Source organism: Manis javanica, chromosome 5, assembly GCF_040802235.1.
Source record: "Manis javanica isolate MJ-LG chromosome 5, MJ_LKY, whole genome shotgun sequence".
Classification (NCBI taxonomy): Eukaryota; Metazoa; Chordata; class Mammalia; order Pholidota; family Manidae; genus Manis; species Manis javanica.
The window spans coordinates 144,808-158,813 of NC_133160.1; the positions used below are offsets into that span (position 1 = coordinate 144,808).

Genomic DNA, 14,006 nt, shown 5'->3' on the forward strand with positions numbered 1-14,006 from the left:
CTCCCTAGTGAGGTGTGGCTGTGAGATGTCTCCAGACCCTGGGGTCTCCAGTGCACCTGGTGATGTCATCTGCACAGTCCAAATGGGGCCAGGGCCACCCACCGGGCATTCAGATTCCCAAACAGGAGTGTGGGGGATGGAGTATGGGGGCCATGCAGGGTCCCGAACCCACAAGGAGGATTCTTCAAACAGCATGGGTGAGGGGGTGGAACATACAGCCCCACCCTAGGGGGATGGGGGGAGGGAGATTCAGGAGGTGAGTCCACGAGAATTTGAGGGAGATGGGAGGCCTCGCATCTTCAGCAATGACAGGCTGGGAGACCCCTGGCTGCAAAGCACTTGGGGTTCACTTTCCACACCTACCTCCCAGGAGAGAAGACTGCAGACACGCTGCACCGGGCAATTTCCTGTCAGCGTGACAGTTGTGAATATGTGAGGTGGCTGGGACACATCTCACTGACAGCTGAAGGGGGGACACAGATGCTGAGATCTGTGCTTTGAGCAGGATTGCTCCCTCCCCCTGGGCACAGCAGCAGAGTGCCTTAGAAGCACCCCCACCCGTGTGACTCCCTGCGCTCTGTCTGCTCCAGGTCTCCCCTGCTTCCCAGAGAAGCCCAGTGGGGGAGGGCCAGGTGAGGCTCTGAGAAGGAGCCTCTGGTTTTGTCTGAGGATGGCCAGCTCACAAGGGGTCTCCTCTCTCACCTGCCCAGGAGAGTCTGGAAAGGAAGCCTGCCCACGTGCCGTGTGCTGCACACCTGCTCTGGGGCTTCAAGAACACCCCCTCCGGCATCACCACCTCTACACAGCCACTCCTGCCTTCTCTGTGAGAACAGAGCAGCACCCAGTGATGTCTTTAGCACCACACCCTGGGATGCAGAGCCCCGTTTTAAATAAGTCACATGACCCCAGGACCAGAGAATCTCATTTATGAGGACCAATTCCTACATTGACATAATTCCTTCCTTTTCCTAGGAGATATCTGGCACAAACTATAGTCAATACTTCAAGTCCAGTAAGGACCTTCTCCTTTGCTAGGAAACAACCAAGGGGACCTCTCGACCTCCCGCTGGGATCTATGTGTGGCCAGGTCTCTGCAGACAAGGCCCTTCCCTCCTGGACACACTCAGCCGCCCTCACCCCATGTGCCCCCATCCCAAACAGGTTGAGAGCCCCCAGACCAAAGAAAGGCCCTGTGCAGAAACACGGGGATCCCATCAGGATGCCCCTTCCAGAAGTCGTGCTGCCGGCAGACACCAGCAGGTGGCAGAGAGGGGACGGGGATGGGGGCTGGTAGAGCACCTCTGCTCCTGCACCTGGCCACACCTGGTGCAAAGGGAATGTGTGAGAGTGCCACTGCCATTACTGTGAGGAATCTGAAGTGAGGAGGAGGTTTTCCTCCAACAAGCCCTTGTTTTGGCCTTTTAGGTCTCTAATGCTCTCTTCTGAATCCCTGCTCACAGCAAGCCACTAGGGAGCAGGGGTCCCAGACGCCTCCCCAGGGCCTCGCACAGTGCACCCTGCTGGCTCCACAGAGGCCTCAGACACTTTTACGCGACCCCGATGAGCAGACCATAAACAAGCAGGGCCTACTGGCAGGTGACACGCGAGTCCTGCGGGGCCAGAGCCCTGACCCAGGCCACAGCCCTCTCCTGATGCTACCCACGTTCCGCGGCTCAGCTGCAGACACAGCACCAGCGCGGCCAGGCCTGCATGGAGACCGCTCCCATGGAACAGCAGCACAAAGCCCTGGAGCCAGAGCCCCAGCTTCTCGCAGGCCATGCTGCCCTGAGGCCACCTGGGGATACCCCCACTTTGGGGTCCCTGGGCCCACAGACAGCACACGCTTCCCTCCTGACACCAATGTCTGTGGTCACTTCCAGTCCCACAGCCTCCCGGAGGGTCCCACACAGAAGGGTATGTGCTCCTGGAATGGTTCCTAGACCACCCTGAACCCAGCCCTGACCCTAACCCCGCCCCAGCACTGCCAGTAACCCCTTCCTCTGCGTAAACGCCCCCCCCACCGCACCTGCCCTAAAAATAAGAACAAAGGACCCGAAAGCTGAGTGAGAGGCCAGGTGGTCATTGAGGAAAGCCTAAATGTTTTCAGAGCCAGGAGCTCTTACCACCTGCCCCCACTGAGCTTGCAAAGGAGGGTCTTCCCTCAGAGGGAGCCCATGTCTCGGCGCTCCCGTGCATACCCTGCCCTGCCCAGACACACACTCAGCAGAGATTCCCACCGCTCAGCAGGACACACCAGCGTGCACGCCCGCCCGAGCCCTCCTCTGTTCCCTCCCGGTCCCTGACACAGGGGGCAGCCTGCATCTCACCTGCATCTCACCGATGCCAACCTCTGTGTCTGGGCTTCATGTGTCCTCCTTCCCACCACCAGTGAAAAGGTCAGGAATATCAATCATATCCCACATTCCTCTCAAATATCTGGTCCCTCCCTCTCAACCGGACCCTTTCTGGGGCTCCGCAGCTCTTCAGGAAGGTCAAGGCATCGGGAGGCTTTCTGTTAATGTCTGTCTGGATGCCACACCCCAGTCCTGCCTCCTCTCCGTCTCTGTCCCCTTCTTAACTGCATTTCTCAAGGGACTCAAACATGCTGACCCTGTCCCTTGCTGCCCACTCCAGCTGGCTCGTGCCTACAGCTTCCACCGAACCAGCAGTCCTGGAAGAGTGGCCGGCACAGCCACACCACATGGAGCCGAGCACCGTCCCGGTGTGGTGGGCGCACTCTGCCCACCCCTGCAGCCCTGAGCCTCCCCTCATCCTGCACAGACTCCTTCGGCTCCACTTGCCAATCCCCTTCTGACTCCCATCCCTGCTCACAATTAGATCTGCTTCTCACAAGACTTGAGTTTGCCCTGGGACCCAAAGAGCCACTGCTATTTTCTGAATCTTGCCAGAATCTGACCTCAGCAGCTATTTTGTTTTGTTTGCAGATACTGACAAACTGATTCTAACATTCACATGGCCATTCAAGGAGCATGGAATATCCAAGATAACGAGGTGGGGTCCCTCTTGCTGCGTCATGAAAATCAGCTCACAGTGGGTCACAGAACTAAACGTAAGAGCTAAAATTCTCGGAAAACTTAGACATATATCTTCCTGAGTTTGCATTAGGCAATTATTTCTTAGATGTGATACCAAAAATCACAAGCAATAACAGAAAAATTGATAAACTGGACTTCATCAAAGTCTTAAACTTTTGTGTGTCAAACAACACCATCAATAAGGTGAAATGACAACCCAAAGACTGGGGAAAATGTTTGCAAATCATGTATCTGATAAGGGACTTGTATTCAGAATACATAAAGATCTCTCATGACTCCATAATGAGATGCCTGACTCAATTTAAAAATGGGTAGTGGGTTTGAATGGACATTTCTCCAAAGACAACATATAAGTAAATGGCCAATACATAAAAAGCAGCCAGTATCTAGTCATTAGGGAAAGGCAAATTAAAACACTTCACACCCATTAAAATGGCTATATATTTTTTTTAAATAGACAATAACAAGTGTTGGAAAGAATATGGAGAAACTGGAAGCCTCATACATTGCTGATAGGAATGCAAAACGGTGCTGCTACTTCGGAAAACAGTCTGGCAGCCCCTCAAAATATTAAGCATAGAATTAACATATAAACCAGGAATTTCATGCCTAGGTATAGTCCTAAGAAAAAAACATGTCTACGGAGAGCCTACAGAAAATAGGTACACAACTATTTTCACAGCTGTATTCATACTAATGAATAAAAAAAAACAAAAAGTGAAACAACCCAAATATTCATCAGCTAAATGGATGATACGAAATACCACTGAACAGCAGTTGGCAATAGAAAGGATTCAAGGGCTCACACACAGTGCACCGCGGGTGGACCGCAGAAACATCATACTCAGAGACAGAAGTCAGAAGGAAAAAATACATATTATACAGTTCCATATTCTCTTTCCAAAGGGACAAAAAGTAGCTTAGTGGGGCAGGGGGAAGGGTGCAACTATTAATAGGCTTAGTTTCTTTTTGGGGTAATGAAAATGTTCTGAAAGTAGATTGTAGTGATGCACAACTATAAATATGCTAAGACCACCAAACTGGATATTTCTAATGGGTGGATTATGCGACATGTAAATTATGTTTCAAGGAAGCTGCTCTTGAAGTCAATGGCACACGCAAGGGAGCCCACATGGAAGGCTCCGGAGGCAATCTCGACTCTCACCTGGGCTCGGGACCAGAGGCACGACGACCAGCCCTAAGAGAGGAGATGTGTGGGGCAGATGACCTCTGGAGCGTCCTGCTCAGCCCAGGGGTGAGGCAGAAGACGGCGAGGAGGACAGGAGCTCCTGCTACACCAGGTCGTGGCAGAAACAAGGGCAGGGCAGGCAAGGGCTGTTGTGAACTGAGGGGGCGTCCATGGGTTCCGGGCAGCTTTAGAGGAACCATAAGTGGATGCTCACGTTAGAAAACAATTTTCTGACGACAGGAGCTGCCTGACAAGAGAGGAACTACCTCCCCCCAAGATGCGTGGACCCCTAGCTCAGAGGCATGTAGCTGGTCGGCGAGGCCACTTCTAGGGGCCCCTGCACAGCGGAACCGGCAGGGTGCACTCGGTTCTCTCAGTTTGGGTCCTGTGAGCCCACATCTTGGTCCAAGCTGGACTCCCCACTATCCATTACCCTCAAGGCCACAGAGGTGGGTTCAGGGATGCAGCAGGAGGTGGGTAAGGGCAGTGATGCGGGGCAGGCCAGGTACGGCAGGTGAGGCAGCTCAGTTGGAGACACCAGGAAAAGACACCTCTTTGGTGCAGCCAAGAGCATCGTGGCACAAACACAGACAAGCTCCCGCCACCACCTCAGGACGTGTCCCAGCTGGCCCATGAGCCCAGGGCTACAGCCAGTCTGACCCCCATCATAAGTGACCAGCAGCACAGATCTGTGCACTGCCACTGTGCACTGGGGCTCATGTGGGGACCCCCGTGGGCCACGACGCCCAGTCCCACAGGCGGGACAGGGCTGGCCTCTGCGGCTTTCCTGATGCAGAGTTCGGCAATGTGCGTCTCTGCACCCCTCCCCCCACTCCACCTCAGAGCCATACATTGAATGTATCCATGAAAATCTGGGCCCTGGAACTGAGCATAAACGTATCTTGCCATTTAAAAGGAAATACTGGTTTGTATTTTTCCTCTCAATCCTCATCCATCCCCTTATTGCTGCTACTCAAGTTTAAGGCAAAGCCCAGAAAAGCAGGAAGAAAACGTTTCAATAAAGTGCAGAAATGACTTAAGGCACACACAAAACTTAACACAGGCCTCAGTAGACATCTGGGGGTGACCAGCCCAGAACTCCACCCTCTGGACCCAAGACCCTCTGACCCCAAAGCCACCTCCAAATCATGCCCCCAGAGGCCCGTGGAGGGCACACAGGTTCACACCGCACAGCTGCCGGGCACTGCAGAAGGATCTCACCAACTTTAAAATGAGGCCCCTTCCCAGACACCTGTGTCCAGGGCTTCCCTAGGTCTGTGGGGGGAGCGGAGCATCCAGGAACCTGCACTGGATGAACGAGTAAATGTCTTAGGAAGCCCTCCCTGCACGTGGACCACTGCCAGCAGCAGGACAAGGGCAGAACGCGTGAGCACTGTGCAGAGCAGAGGCCACCCAGCCCCGGCTGCGGTGGGCGGCGGATGTTGGTACGGGGGTTATTTGGGAAGTTACAATACTATTGTGTCTGTCTTTCCCAATTTGGAAATACAACATAAAACCAAAATGAAAAATCCAACAGAAAAGTTGTGAGACAAAATCGAGGAAATATGCTAGGAAAGTAAACAAAAAACCAAAAGATAGGAAATGAAGAAAACTGAGCAAGCCCAGCGTCCAACTCCACAGTTGCAGAAAGAGAAAACCAAGAAAATGAGAGGGAAGGGTACGAATTGAATAACAAAAATAATTTCCCAGACCTAAAGGAAATCGTATTTTTAGACAAAAGCCCCATTAAGTAACCAGCACAGTGAATAAAAAAGAAGATGCACCTCCAACCGAGGCAAGCACTGTAAAATTCTAAAACACGGGACAGCCAGAGGCCCTACATCCCTCTCTGGGGAGATCCCAGAAGAGAAACACCACCCTCACGGCATCAGGTTCCTCAACAGGGAAGCAAGAGCCCCAAGGCGGTCAGGCTGAAGGCCAAGCACCTGCCCTCTGTGCCCAGACACAATATCAATAGAGGAAATAAAGAATCAAAACATTTCCAGAGACGTGTGGTGCCGAAAGCAAAGCCCAAGGCCAAAGGTCCCCAGGCCTGCCTGGCTTCCCCCTATGGGGGCGTCGTGGCACCTGGGGGTTCCCACATGAGCCCCAGTGCACAGTGCAGGTGGGGTGGACCCTGCAGAGAGGCTGACAGCCCTGAGAATCCAAAAGGAAGTGCTGTCTGCCCTAGGGACACTGCGGGTCCCAGGCAGGGGCTACAGGGACGGCAGGGCTCCCTGGGGACCCCACATTTTCCTGCAGCCCCAGGAGCTCCCAGACCTGACACCCATTCCCTCTCACCCATCACCTCTTAGGTGTCCCTGGGGTCCCTTCCGGACTCTAATCCCTGGAGTGTAGCTGCCCTGGGGGTTCTGTTCCTGGGTTTTCGGGGTCTCCAGGAGGTGCTGGCCTCCCACCTACAGGGCCAGCTTTTGGCAGGAAATGCAAACAGGGCCAAGGGGAAAATGAGGGCAAGTTTTGCTCTTTTTCTTTCTTTCTTTTTTTTAACTGGAGTTCAGAGAGAAGTAAAATGAAGACTTGCTGAGCGGTGCAAAGACAGACCTGCTTCTGCTGAGTTTAGGTGAAAATGAGAGAAGAGAGAGAGGTGGGGGCAGGGGGCTGGCAACGCTGCAGCTCTGCACATTCTCTCATTATTTTGCTTCTGAATCAGCCTCGCTGGTACGTTCTCTCTTCAATAAAAGCCAAATGCAAGCCATGTCCCCTAATCTCTCCAACAGCAGCTCACTGCTGAGAAAATAATACAGACGCAACTTCCAGCACCATCCACTTTCCTTCCATTTATATGCAAATAGTGACCTTTCACCCAGGCTGTCTCAAAGAAGTGTTTCCTTAAAAATGCAAATAGCATGTTGCCGGCAGTTACTGTGGCTGAGCCTTTCTCATATTATTGTTATTACTTCTTTTAACCTTACCAGCACTGTAAGAACAACAGCTAAACTGCTCGGCAGTAATAATGACTTTCCAAGCCAAATCATAGGACATGCTCTCCAGCGGCCTGTCACCGAGCCTGCCAGCAGGGGAAGGAGAGTCTCAGGAGAGGGGGGGGTGGGGCACAGCCCCGGCAGGCCAGAGGGTCCCGGAAGGGGCATGGTAGTGTTGAGCAGCCTCTAGCTCAGAGTCGCTGGGGCCAAGGCCTTCAGCACCCAGGCAGGTGCCAGGAATGTGCCTGGCACACACTACTTGCTCCATGAGGATGCACAAAGATGCCACCAAGAATGTTCCACCCCAAGTGGAGTTCAACATCAAGGGTTAACACTAGGGCCCCAATCCTGAACTCCCTCTAGGCTGGCGAGCCCCTGGGAGTGTGGGGACTGGGCACACATGCTCCACCCCCAGACAAGGAGTCTGGAGACACCCAAGAACCCTAAGCCATCTCATGCCAGGCCAGCAGGAAAGACTGGGAGCACAGGAAGCTGGAAGAAGCCAGGGAAAGAGCCCAAGAAATGGACAAGGCAGCTGTTTGCAGCTCCCTCCACCTGCCAACCTACCCCACTCAGGCTGCAGGTCAGGAGAGTAGCTGGGAAAGTGTCCACTCTGTCACCTGCATCTTCCACAGCTCCCAGGGTGCCTGAAGAACCCACACACCCATCCTGCTGCCTCTCAGAGCCCAGAGCCTGGGCCACAACAGGTGCTCAGGAAAGGAGGGTGGTGCAATGACCAGGCTAACCCCAGAGCCTGCCTCACTGACACACAGCCAGAGACTCTCAGACCAGGGTACTCAGAGCTGCTGTCTCCATCCTGGGTGCAGAAGTGGTGCACAGGACAGCAGAGGCGATGGAAAGGACTGGGACAGTGTGGGCCTGGCCCGCTGGGGTGGGGACCAGGACCAGCTTCTGGGAGCCCTCCTTGTAAGTCTTGGGGGTCTTGAGAGGAAAGCTTGGCCTTCCAGGATTAGGAGAGGTCTTCTCTAGAATTCTGCTCTGGGGCTCTTGTCCCCGAGTCCCAGAAACTCTTTTAGTCAGAATTTCCCAGCCCAGGGAGAGGAGAAATGGCCACTTCCTTCCCCCTAGAAAGCATACTGTATTTAGGCTCTTGAAGGTGATGCACTGGAACAGGCTCTCTCTGGTATAAACAGATGAAAACTAAGTTTCTTAAAACCCCATTTAGTATCTGTCTGTGCCCTTCTTCACGCCATGTTTAGAAAGCAGAGGGCTCTCAGCACTTGGAGGGAGCACCCTCCAACTGGGACTCACAGTGCTGGAGCCTCCCAGCTTAGGAGCCATGGCCCCATTTCCTCTGCCACCTGGTCCCACTACCTCCAGCAGATGGAAGCATTCCTATTTGTGGGGAGAACAGGGAACCCCAGGCGCTGCAATCTGGCAGCTGCTCCCTGGTAAGTTTAACTGTAGCCCCAGTTCCAGGGTTCAGAGTGGCCCCCGTGGCAGTCAATTTTCACAGGTGCAGAGCCCCCTGTCAGCCTCCTAGCACTGCCCAACAATGTCCCACCCTACTACCTTCAGGGCTAGAAATATGGGGGGTTGGGGTGCAGATGCTAATTTCTCAATCTGCATGGACAGTGCTCAGCACACAGAGAGCCAACACTGAACAGAATTTAGAGAAAACACAAACATTCTACACAGACCAGAAGCAGCTGGCCTGACCGACTCCGGGAGTAAGGGGCCCACACCAGGAGGGGAAGGGCAGGGTGGGGAAGAAGGCCCTGCCACTACCCTACACTGACACACACCAGAGTGCTCTCTGGGAATGCATCCTGCAGTGCAGGAAGAGCTGGACCTTAATTCTCATTATCAAAGCCTGTCTGGGTCCCTATGTCCCGAAAGTGCAGGCTGCAAGCAGAGCATGAAAGCTCAGACCCTTTGGCGCATGGGGAACCCCACACCCAGCAGCAGGTTTTGAACTTAAAAACTACATGTATGCTGCAGCTGGACCAGCAAATCAAGGCCAGAAGCCTACAGCCAGCTCCTCAGGACACAGCCTGAGAGCTTTAAGGGGTCACAAAGCTTCACCATATTCAATGCAAACAACACAGCCACCTTCTCCCTTTGGGCTGGTGCCCTGAGGAAGCAGACACCTGATTCCAGGGCACTGGGGTCTCTGTGGGCTATTCTGATGGGAAGCACCAGAACCGCTGAGCGAGAGATGGCAGCGAGCTCACGGCTTCTCATCGCTCCCACAGATGGTGAACACTGCCAGTTCATACTGCAGGGGGTGAACCCTCCCAGATACCCTGCTTTGGTGCAAAATGAGACTCAAGGAGCTGTCTGTGGCTAGAGTCGGGGCATGAGCTTCATGGAAGCACACTGAGATTGCACAAAAATCCAAATGATCTAGCCAAAGCAAAACCGAACCACTAACAGGTAGCGACAAAGGCACCCTTCAGTTTGCGGGATGCAGTCTGACTTCCTATCTGGTGGACCTGGTCTCAATGCAGACCCCAGCCTCAAGAAGGAGCTGATAGTAGAGGGGAAATTCAAAACTGAAGACCCCTCACTGAGCATTTAAGTAGTTTTTCTTCCCACCTAAGTTTTCCTTCCTACCTCAAAACCAAATTCAGAACCCTCCCTGGCTATGTCCAGCCCGGTGTTGTCAAGGGAACCTCAGGCCAGAACCCTGTGGCCTCCGTCCTCCTCCAGACAGGCCCCAGGCCTGGTGGGCTGCAGGCTGTCCTCAGGGGCAGGCAGAAACACCCACAGGCCAATGCGAGGCGACCACTGCCAAGAGAGGTGGTTCAACAGGCAAACACCTAAAGGGGGTCAGTGACTCCTGAGAGGTCCACCCAGGGCTGCAGAGTGGCATCTGCATGAGGCCAAAGCGAAGGTGAAGTCTGGCTGCAGGAGATGACCCAGTCGGGAGACGGAGAGCATGTTGGGAGGCTGGCTGGGCTGGACCAGGGACATCTCCCAGGTGGGGACAGTGCCCAGGAGGAAGGTGAGGACATCCTCCTGGCCTATCTGGGATGCTGGGTAGCAGGGCTGGGAGACCTGTCGGGGAGTGAAGGGCTTCTCTCTTCTGGAAGCCTTGCAGAACCAGGGACCTCCCAGACTCAGTATCTTAGCTGTAAAATGTGGTAATGACAGTATCTACCCACAAGGCATGTTAATGGGCACTAACTGGTCAGCCCAACCTAGGCACAGCATCCAAAGTAACAGGGTCAAATGTGTCCATCTGTCCTCAGGACCTGAGCCACATTTCTGCTTTACCGATGATGGTCCAGTCTCAATGAAAACAATGTCAAATGCAGTAAGCCCTCCCAATCTCAAATCCCTGTTGTTGCCTAAACAAAACTTTGTTAAGGGTAGAATGTGTGAGAAATTGCACAATTCCATGTGCAAACCACAACTGACTGTCCAGGTAGCAGTCTGAAGAGACTCGGCAGGCCCCCGTGAAGCACAGGCTCTGGCACCAGGTGGTCCCCACCCTGGGAACCTGGGGCTGGGGGGGCCCTTGTCCCTGGGCACCCGATCTGTCACAGGCAAAGCTCTACATCTGCGCAATGCCTCATGGAGACCAGGCAGCTCCTTTGGTGGGGGGCCGCCTGGGCTGCCCAAAGAGGAGGGCTGCTGATACTGTTTTACCTTCAAAATTCAACCAGCCCTGCGGGTGTAAAGTCTGAGGTACTTCCAACAAGTTTGCTCCTCAGGATGCACAGGGAAATCAGGGATGTGCCTTGAGGGTCCTCAGCACTGGGGTCCGACTCACTGATTCAGGGCACTAAAGCACACTTTCAGCTTGAGGTTGGGAGCCCCGGGGAACCTCTAGGACCTTCTAAAGCAAATGCTGGGGGCAAAATGGAGCACCCACGCTCCGGCTCCCACAGAAGGCACTTGAGAGCCTCTTCTCTCCCACCCCAGAGAGGCCTAGAGGGGCTGCAGGCTGCAGGTGAGGGGGCCCGTCTGCGGAGGGAGCTCCAGGGACCCACGAGCTTGGGCTGCTCCTCTGATGTGTAGTTTTTAGGCAACAAAACAGGAAAAAAAGGAAAGACCCCAGATGGCTTCTGCCGGAGCCCTCAGACCAGTGTCGAACACGATCAAGGTGTGAAGTGAGGCGTGCGGTGGGGGCCCGTGGGCTCATCTGGCAGCAGCTCCAGCCATATGGCACAGCGGCTCTTCCTCCATGTCTGGATTCCACATGCATGCACATTCCCACCTTGCCAGCCACCCTGAGCAACACGGAACTGACCACGCCAGTTCTCCTGGGGCCTGATCACAATCACACAGGCCCTGCTCCCCGGCCGCAGTCCCAAATCAAGCCCTGGGCACACCACCCAAACAGTGCCAGGTCTGAACAACTCCAAGAGACCCTGTGGGTCTGCAGGTGCCTTAAAACAAGGGGTGGCCCTGAGGCCTGACGTGCATCACCAGAGCCTGACAGCCCTGGCCACGTCCACAGGCAGAGGCAGACGTCCTTACAGCCTGGCTGGGGCAGGTCAGAACCTGGTCCTCCGAGTTACTTTCATTCCATCTGATTGAAATAACAATCGTGGTTTTTTTGTTTTTTTTTTTTAGGTGCAAATTTAAAAATGAGAGGTGGTTTGGTGATTCTCTGCTCCTGAGAGGAGCCCAGAGCTCCCAAGCACGCACCGCCAGCCTGGGGAAAGAGCTCGGCGTGACGGGCTCTGGGGGCAAGGGAGGCACAAAGGGAGCCCATGGCGACCCCAGCTTCCTCGCGCATCTTCCCTCCGCTGTTCTCTCTGAAGCAGGCTTCACGTAAGTGCAAGAGCAAAGGCATTTTAGGTCAAGTAAGAAACGTCTCTCTAATTTTGTTTTGAGGGTTTTTTTAAGTGACATTCGGGAAAATTCAGCCATCCATGAGAGAGAGAAAATATGCTGAGGACCTTAAGACATTCCACCCCAAGCCGGCAGGAAGCGCCCCAGACCAGGCAGTGCGCTGCCCGCCGTGGGGGGGTCCTGAGCGAAGCCAGGCCCTGGGGTCTTGAGGGAGCAGAAAGACCGCCTGAGGGCGGCACCCATGCCAGCTGCTCTCATCCCTTCTGGGAAAGAGCATTTTTTAGGCTGACTAATCTAATGATGCTGGCTCCCAAAGACCGTTTTCCTGTAAACTCACACTACAAAATTCCCGTTAAAATTACATCTGTAGACAACTAACTTCTGGTTTATTTGTGAGTTCACAAGGAAAGAGCAGAGGGAGAGGACCTAGGTGCCGGTGGGTGAGGGAGGCCCCTGCCGGGCTCCCCTCTCTCTGATAATGCCCAGCTTTCTGCAAGACAGAAGCCAACAAGAGTCTCCCGGGGCCAGGACAGGCCCAGCTCCTATCTTTCCAGCACGCCTAAGTGATATGCAGGCCTTCCTGGCCGCCCAAAGCCCTGCCTATCCTCAGATCAGGTGACTACTGGCAGCCCCCGCCTGCCTGGAGGCCACTTCCCTGCCTCCCCGTTGAGTCCAGGCCCAGGGCTGACCACGGTGCTGGTCCCACCCTCCTGGCCCAGGCAGGAGCTCAAGCAGCCCCACGCCTCACTCTGTGCTGCAGGTATGCTTCACATGGAGTCCATCCAGGAGGAGCCCCGCCCCACCAGCCTGCCCACAGCCATCAGGGCAGCTGCAGGAGCCCCCAGGCTCCCTTACCAGAGTCGTTGCAGATCCTCCCGGCCCCATGCCCCAGGCTCGCACAGAGTCACCTATATCATCATCACAGGCACATTCAGTGACCCCAGGCCACAGGAGTGCCGTGGGGCACAGGGAGGAGGGGCTCTGGGCTTTGGCAGCACCAGGGAGAGCATCTACCACAGCGGAGGGGGCAGGCCGAGCTCTGGCCTGAGTCAGTTCTCTTTGGGACAAGTTGCTGGGACCCCTGGGGATGGAGCAGTTCTGTAGCCCAAAGACTGCCCACTGGGCAGGGTCACCTCAGAGCAGGTTCTCCTCCCCTGGGCACAAGGGGCACTGGGCAATGAGTGACCACTGCCTCTGCCAGAGTCTCCCAACAGGGTCTGGAGCATTGCTTCAGAATATTTGAGGCTGCCTCCAGACCTGCAGGCAATGCCTGAGGGTCACACAGGCCTTCCGGATTACTTTAGACAGAAACAGCCCCCTTCCCTGGGTGAGCTCCCTGGCCCACATTGGGACCCCATGGTCCAAGGGGGTCACAGCCCAGACAGCCCCAGGATTGGAAGGCCTTCATGTCCAAGTCTGTGCAGCCCCTGCCCAGCCCCCTAGATCAACCAATACCCCTGTGAGGTCCAGTGCCACCCAGATGCCCAGGGGTTTGGAGACCCTGTAGGGGCCTCGGCCTCCAGCCCCACAGGATAGCAGGACTCATGAGGCTGCCTCCTCTTTGCAAACAAACTGACCTCTCAACCCGGACCTGGCCTCCTCTGCACAGTGAACAACTGTGGGAAGGTGGCAGGGTCCTGCCCATGGGTGACACCTCCCCACTGGTGCCACAAAACTCCAATCCCTGCTCCCCACTCTTTTGTTTACAATTAACTAGCAGGGCCATAAGGGAGGAGGTAATAATCACAGCCAAGGACCGATGGGAGCGGGGCCCTGGGCCAGGAGCCCAGGCCTCTCCCAGCTGCTGCCCAGCGCAGGTGGGGACTCTTCCTCCCCAGGCTGAGAGAGGACAGGGCAGGCTCTGCCGCATCTGGAGGGGGCAGAAGGAAGCACCCCCTCCTGCCCAGAGGCTGAGGGCTCGCCTCTCCCGGGCCTGCCCAACACTGCCTTGCCTTTTGTTCACTCAGCCACTGCCCTCCCGGCATCCCCGGCATCCTCACGTTTCTCTAGCCTCTCTTTTCTTTAAACCACCAGGGCAAAATTTCTCACCTC

The 14,006-nt window shown here is 54.9% G+C and overlaps 1 protein-coding gene across 3 annotated transcripts in view; it reads right to left on the minus strand.

Moving 5' to 3' along the window:
* MYT1 (myelin transcription factor 1) overlaps positions 1-14,006 on the minus strand; it is a 118,678-nt gene that overhangs the window by 45,771 nt on the left and 58,901 nt on the right. The window lies entirely within an intron of this gene.